Source organism: Schistocerca piceifrons, chromosome 7, assembly GCF_021461385.2.
Source record: "Schistocerca piceifrons isolate TAMUIC-IGC-003096 chromosome 7, iqSchPice1.1, whole genome shotgun sequence".
Lineage (NCBI taxonomy): Eukaryota > Metazoa > Arthropoda > Insecta > Orthoptera > Acrididae > Schistocerca > Schistocerca piceifrons.
Window position 1 is genome coordinate 545,546,759 of NC_060144.1, and position 6,000 is coordinate 545,552,758.

At 46.7% G+C, this 6,000-nt stretch overlaps 1 long non-coding RNA gene across 1 annotated transcript in view; it reads left to right on the plus strand.

Annotated features, from left to right (window-relative positions):
* LOC124805305 overlaps positions 1 to 4,982 on the plus strand; it is a 156,596-nt gene extending 151,614 nt beyond the window's left edge. The window contains exon 3 of the long non-coding RNA XR_007017436.1: positions 4,261 to 4,982. This is a non-coding gene — a long non-coding RNA (uncharacterized LOC124805305). The remainder of the gene's footprint in view (positions 1 to 4,260) is intronic.
* Positions 4,983 to 6,000: the final 1,018 nt, after the last annotated feature.

A 6,000-nucleotide genomic window follows, 5' to 3' on the forward strand; every position in this document is an offset into this window, starting at 1 on the left:
CTTGTTCTGCACACAGTCCTCTTGCTAAAATCCCTTGCATTGAAATCCAGAGGAGTCAGATGGGGCGATCGAGGGGCCCAAACAGTGTTTTTAGCAGACCTGTTGCTTCTAAGCGTTCTCTCAGTAAATCGAAGTCTTTGGTCTGATTTCCCCACAGCATTATTTATGTGATCCTCCCAATTTAAGTTATTCGTAATTCTAATTCCTAAGTATTTGGTAGAATTTACAACCTTTAGATTTGTGTGATTTATCGTGTAACCGTAGTTTAATGGATTTCTCTTAGTACTTATGTGGATGGCTTTACGTTTTCCATTACTTAGAGTTAGTTGACATTTTTCGCATTATACAAAAAAAATGTTTCAAATGGCTCTGAGCACTCTGGGACTTAACATCTCACCGAGCGAGGTGGCGAAGTGGTTAACACACTGGACTCGCATTCGGGAGGATGACGGTTCAATCCCGTCTCCGGCCATCCTGATTTAGGTTTTCCGTGATTTCCCTAAATCGTTTCAGGCAAATGCCGGGATGGTTCCTTTGAAAGGGCACGGCCGATTTCCTTCCCAATCCTTCCCTAACCCGAGCTTGCGCTCCCTCTCTAATGACCTCGTTGTCGACGGGACGTTAAACACTAACCACCACCACCACTTAACATCTATGGTCATCAGTCCCCTAGAACTTAGAACTACGTAAACCTAACTAACCTAAGGTCAGCACACAACACAGTCATCACGAGGCACGCATTATACAGATGCGTTATCTAGATCATTTTGCAATTGGTTTTGGTTATCTGATGACTTTACAGGGCAGTAAGTGACAGCATCATCCACAATCAATCTAAGAGGGCTGCTCAGATTGTCTCTTATGTCATTTATGTACATCGGGAACGGAAAAGAGCCTGTAACACGTCCTTGGGCAACGCCAGATATTACTTCTGTTTTACTCGAAGTCTTTCCGTCAATTTGTGGTAGCAAACCCGAATCCAGTTGCACAACTGAGGCGGTATTCCGTAGGCACGCAATCCAATTAGAATGCGTTTTGGAGTGAGGAACAATGTCAAAAGCCTTCTGGAAATCCGAAAGTATGGAATCGATTTGGCATCTCCTATCCTCCATAGCACTCATTGCTAAGTGAGAACAAAGAGCTAGTTGTGTTTCGCAAGAACGACATTTTCTGAGTCCGTGCTATTTGTCAATAAATTGTGTTCTTCAATGTTAATTTCGAATACAGTGTATGTGCCAAAATCCTCTTTCAAATCGACATTCTTGATATGGTTCTGTAATTCAGCAGATTACTCCTGTTTCCTTTCTTGGGTACTAGTGTGACTTGTGCAACTTCCCTGTTCTTAGGTATGGATCTTTCGACGAGCCAGCGGTTACATATGATTGCTAAGTATGGAGTTATTTTATCAGAAGACTCTCCAAGCAACTTGACTGCTTTTCATTCTGGACCGCAGGCCTTGCCTTTATGAAGTGATTTAAGTTGATTAATTTCACCGAGGATATCTGCTTCTAAGTTACTCATGTTGGCAGTTGTTCTTGATTCGATTTCTGGAGTATTTACTTCGTCGCCTCTGGTGAACGAATTTCGGAAAACCACGTTTAATAATTCTGGTGGCAGTGTCACCAGTGACATCAGTGCTGTTACCGCGCACTGAAAGTAGATCGGACTTCCGGGCTGCAGACTCCTAACTAAGGTACGAGCATATGGGGTTGGTTCCAAAGTATGTGAGTGGCTCAAAGACTTCTTAAGTAATAGAACCCAGTACGTTGTCCTCGATGGTGAGTCTTCATCGGAAGTGAGAGTACCATCTGGAGTGCCCCAGGGAAGTGTGGTAGGTCCGCTGTTGTTTTCTATCTACATAAATGATCTTTCGGATAGGGTGGATAGCAATGTGCGGCCGTTTGCTGATGATGCTGTGGTGCACGGGAAGGTGTAGTCGTTGACTGACTGTAGGAGGATACAAGATGACTTGGACAGGATTTATGATTGGTGTAGAGAATGGCAGCTAACTCTAAATATACACTCCTGGAAATTGAAATACGAACACCATGAATTCATTGTCCCAGGAAGGGGAAACTTTATTGACACATTCCTGGGGTCAGATACATCACATGATCTCACTGACAGAACCACAGGCACATAGACACAGGCAACAGAGCATGCACAATGTCGGCACTAGTACAGTGTATATCCACCTTTCGCAGCAATGCAGGCTGCTATTCTCCCATGGAGACGATCGTAGAGATGCTGGATGTAGTCCTGTGGAACGGCTTGTCATGCCATTTCCACCTGGCGCCTCAGTTGGACCAGCGTTCGTGCTGGACGTGCAGACCGCGTGAGACGACGCTTCATCCAGTCCCAAACATGCTCAATGGGGGACAGATCCGTAGATTTTGCTGGCCAGGGTAGTTGACTTACACCTTCTAGAGCACGTTGGGTGGCACGGGATACATGCGGACGTGCATTGTCCTGTTGGAACAGCACGTTCCCTTGCCGGTCTAGGAATGGTAGAACGATGGGTTCGATGACGGTTTGGATGTACCGTGCACTATTCAGTGTCCCCTCGACGATCACCAGTGGTGTACGGCCAGTGTAGGAGATCGCTCCCCACACCATGATGCCAGGTGTTGGCCCTGTGTGCCTCGGTCGTATGCAGTCCTGATTGTGGCGCTCACCTGTACGGCGCCAAACACGCATACGACCATCATTGGCACCAAGGCAGAAGCGACTCTCATCGCTGAAGACGACACGTCTCCATTCGTCCCTCCATTCACGCCTGTCGCGACACCACTGGAGGCGGGCTGCACGATGTTGGGGCGTGAGCGGAAGACGGCCTAACGGTGTGCGGGACCGTAGCCCAGCTTCTTGGAGACGGTTGCGAATGGTCCTCGCCGATACCCCAGGAGCAACAGTGTCCCTAATTTGCTGGGAAGTGGCGGTGCGGTCCCCTACGGCACTGCGTAGGATCCTACGGTCTTGGCGTGCATCCGTGCGTCGCTGCGGTCCGGTCCCAAGTCGACGGGCAAGTGCACTTTCCGCCGACCACTGGCGACAACATCGATGTACTGTGGAGACCTCACGCCCCACGTGTTGAGCAATTCGGCGGTACTTCCACCCGGCCTCCCGCATGCCCACTATACGCCCTCGCTCAAAGTCCATCAACTGCGCATACGGTTCACGTCCACGCTGTCGCGGCATGCTACCAGTGTTAAAGACTGCGATGGAGCTCCGTATGCCACGGCAAACTGTCTGACACTGACGGCGGCGGTGCACAAATGCTGCGCAGCTAGCGCCATTCGACGGCCAACACCGCGGTTCCTGGTGTGTCCGCTGTGCCGTGCGTGTGATCATTGCTTGTACAGCCCTCTCGCAGTGTCCGGAGCAAGTATGGTGGGTCTGACACACCGGTGTCAATGTGTTCTATTTTCCATTTCCAGGAGTGTAGATAAACGTAAATTAATGCAGATGAATAGGAAAAAGAATCCCGTAATGTTTGAATACTCCATTAGTAGTGTAGCGCTTCACACAGTCACGTCGATTAAATGTTTGGACGTAACATTGCAGAGCGGTATGAAGTGGGACAAGTATGTAATGGCAGTTGTGGGGAAGGCGGATAGTCGTCTTCGGTTCATTGGTAGAATTTTGGGAAGATGTGGTTCATCTGTAAAGGAGACCGCTTATGAAACACTAATACGACCTATTCTTGAGTAATGCTCGAGCGTTTGGGATCCCTATCAGGTCGGATTGAGGGAGGACATAGAAGCAATTCACAGGCGGGCTGCTAGATTTGTTACTGGTAGGTTTGATAATCACGCGAGTGTTACGAAAATGCTTCAGGAACTCGGGTGGGAGTCTCTAGAGGAAAGGAGGCGTTCTTTTCGTGAATCGCTACTGAGGAAATTTAGAGAACCAGCATTTGAGGCTGACTGCAGTACGATTTTACTGCCGCCAACTTACATTTCGCGGAAAGACCACAAAGATAAAATAAGAGAGATTAGGGCTCTTACAGAGGCATATAGGCAGTCATTTTTCCGTCGTTTTGTTTGGGAGTGGAACAGGGAGAGAAGATGCTAGTTCTGGTACGAGGTACCCTCCGCCGCGCACCGTATGGTGGATTGCGGAGTATGTATGTAGATGTAAATGTAAATGTAGATGTAGATGTAGATGTACTGGCTGCGCCTTGTTGCTAGTGTAAGATGTTTGTAAGGTGGAGTTGGTATCGTTGTGTCCATCGCCTGCAGCTTATCTTTTACTCTACAGGAACCTCACACTGCAGCAGCCTTTGTGTGGCGTCTAATACAGACACGGCCCACCGCACTTCTTTCCACGACACCGGCCGAAGAGTCGAGTGGAGCTGCGCTGCAGAGGCGATAGTCAAGTAATCCGGGCCGGGAAAGCTGATGACCTCGGAGCCACTGGTATGCAAACGGACGGTGCGGCCATTACACCGGCTGCTGCGGGCGCCGTGTCTTCGACGTCGCTGACGGCAGGAGAGGTCGTAAACGCTGCTTGCGTACTTGGCGCACCTGTCGCGAGAAAGGTGTTTGCTATTTACTGTGACCAAACTCTAAAAGCCAAAGTGTACAGCGTGGTACAGTCAAGGGAGAAGGCGCACCGACACGACACTGAAATTCAATGTCCGTTGTTCTCATTAACACATTCCGGATTCCTCACTGATCTTCCTATGAGGCCATAATCAGTTCACTGACTCACTGTCATACAAAATTTGCTGCATTTTCTATCTCAACGAAGGAAGATGCTACCGACCAGTTCTTGACTATTTTTAGCTGCCCGTTATTCTTAACTTGCAATGACTTGCGTAACAAAAATTCGTCTTTCGTTTCTACCTACATACGTTTCCCTGTTAAATTCACCTGCAATAATTTTTTTGCCTTCTACCACTCGCTCCAAACGGTTTTTCCATTATTTACCTGTACTGTTGCATTTTACCAATAACAACTCATGTGGAGCTGTAGTATCTGTCTAACTAAGTGCAGTCTTTTACTTTTCGCAATAAAATCGTCAGTCCTCTAAGTATTCCAGGTGCTCATGTATTGTACCACACGTATACTGAAATGCGCTGCATGTTTTAAAAATCATCCCATATACTACGTACACGAAAATGAAGCAGTACTTGAGAAGAGAATGAGAGTTGGTTGTACCCTGTCACCGATGTTATTCAATTCATACATTGAGGAAGCAGTAAAGAAAACCAAAGAAAAAAGTAGTTTGAAAAAGGAATTAAAGTTCGAGGAGCAAAAATAAAGACTTAAACGTCTGCCTCGACATTGTAGTTCTGTCTGTGTTGTTCGAGTGTCTTGAGAAAACGTTGTAAGGTATTATCGGCAAGAAGAAACATGGATAGTGGAAAGTACCACAATTAAATAAGGCGACGCTGAGGGAATTATATTAGGGAATGAAGCACCAAAAGTACTAAAGCAAAAAAGCGAGTCTGAAAAAGAGATATTTGTTAACATCGAATATAGATTTAAGTTTTATTTTGCAGTATCTGTGTTTTACGTTGTACTATGCAATGCCCTGCAGACATGCATGCATATGCGGAGGACACTGCTTAGTAATCTGTGAGACACAGACACTGCAAAATAGTGTTGGATGCCAAGAACGACAGCGAAAATAACAAATAAGCCTTTCCCAGGCGGCAATCACAACAACTGTGCGACTGCAGGACGTGGTCACACGGTGACGTAAGGGAGATTGTGTCCGTTCGGGAGGCGCGCTCGGGTTGCCGAATTTAAGGGGACAGCTTGCTTAAAGCAGGAAATCTGGATTCGAATCCCGGTCTGGCACAAATTTTCACTTGTTGACAATAAACTGCGCAGTGAAAAGTCTAATCTTATTTGCAGTTGCGAACACATTTCTTCTATTCTTCTATAAATGTAACTGCTAGGATGTTTTTATGAAGAAGGCGTGTGCTGTGCAGCATAGTACGAAAGTGAAATGTAGACGATAAACAATTTAAATAAGAAAAGAATATAAGCT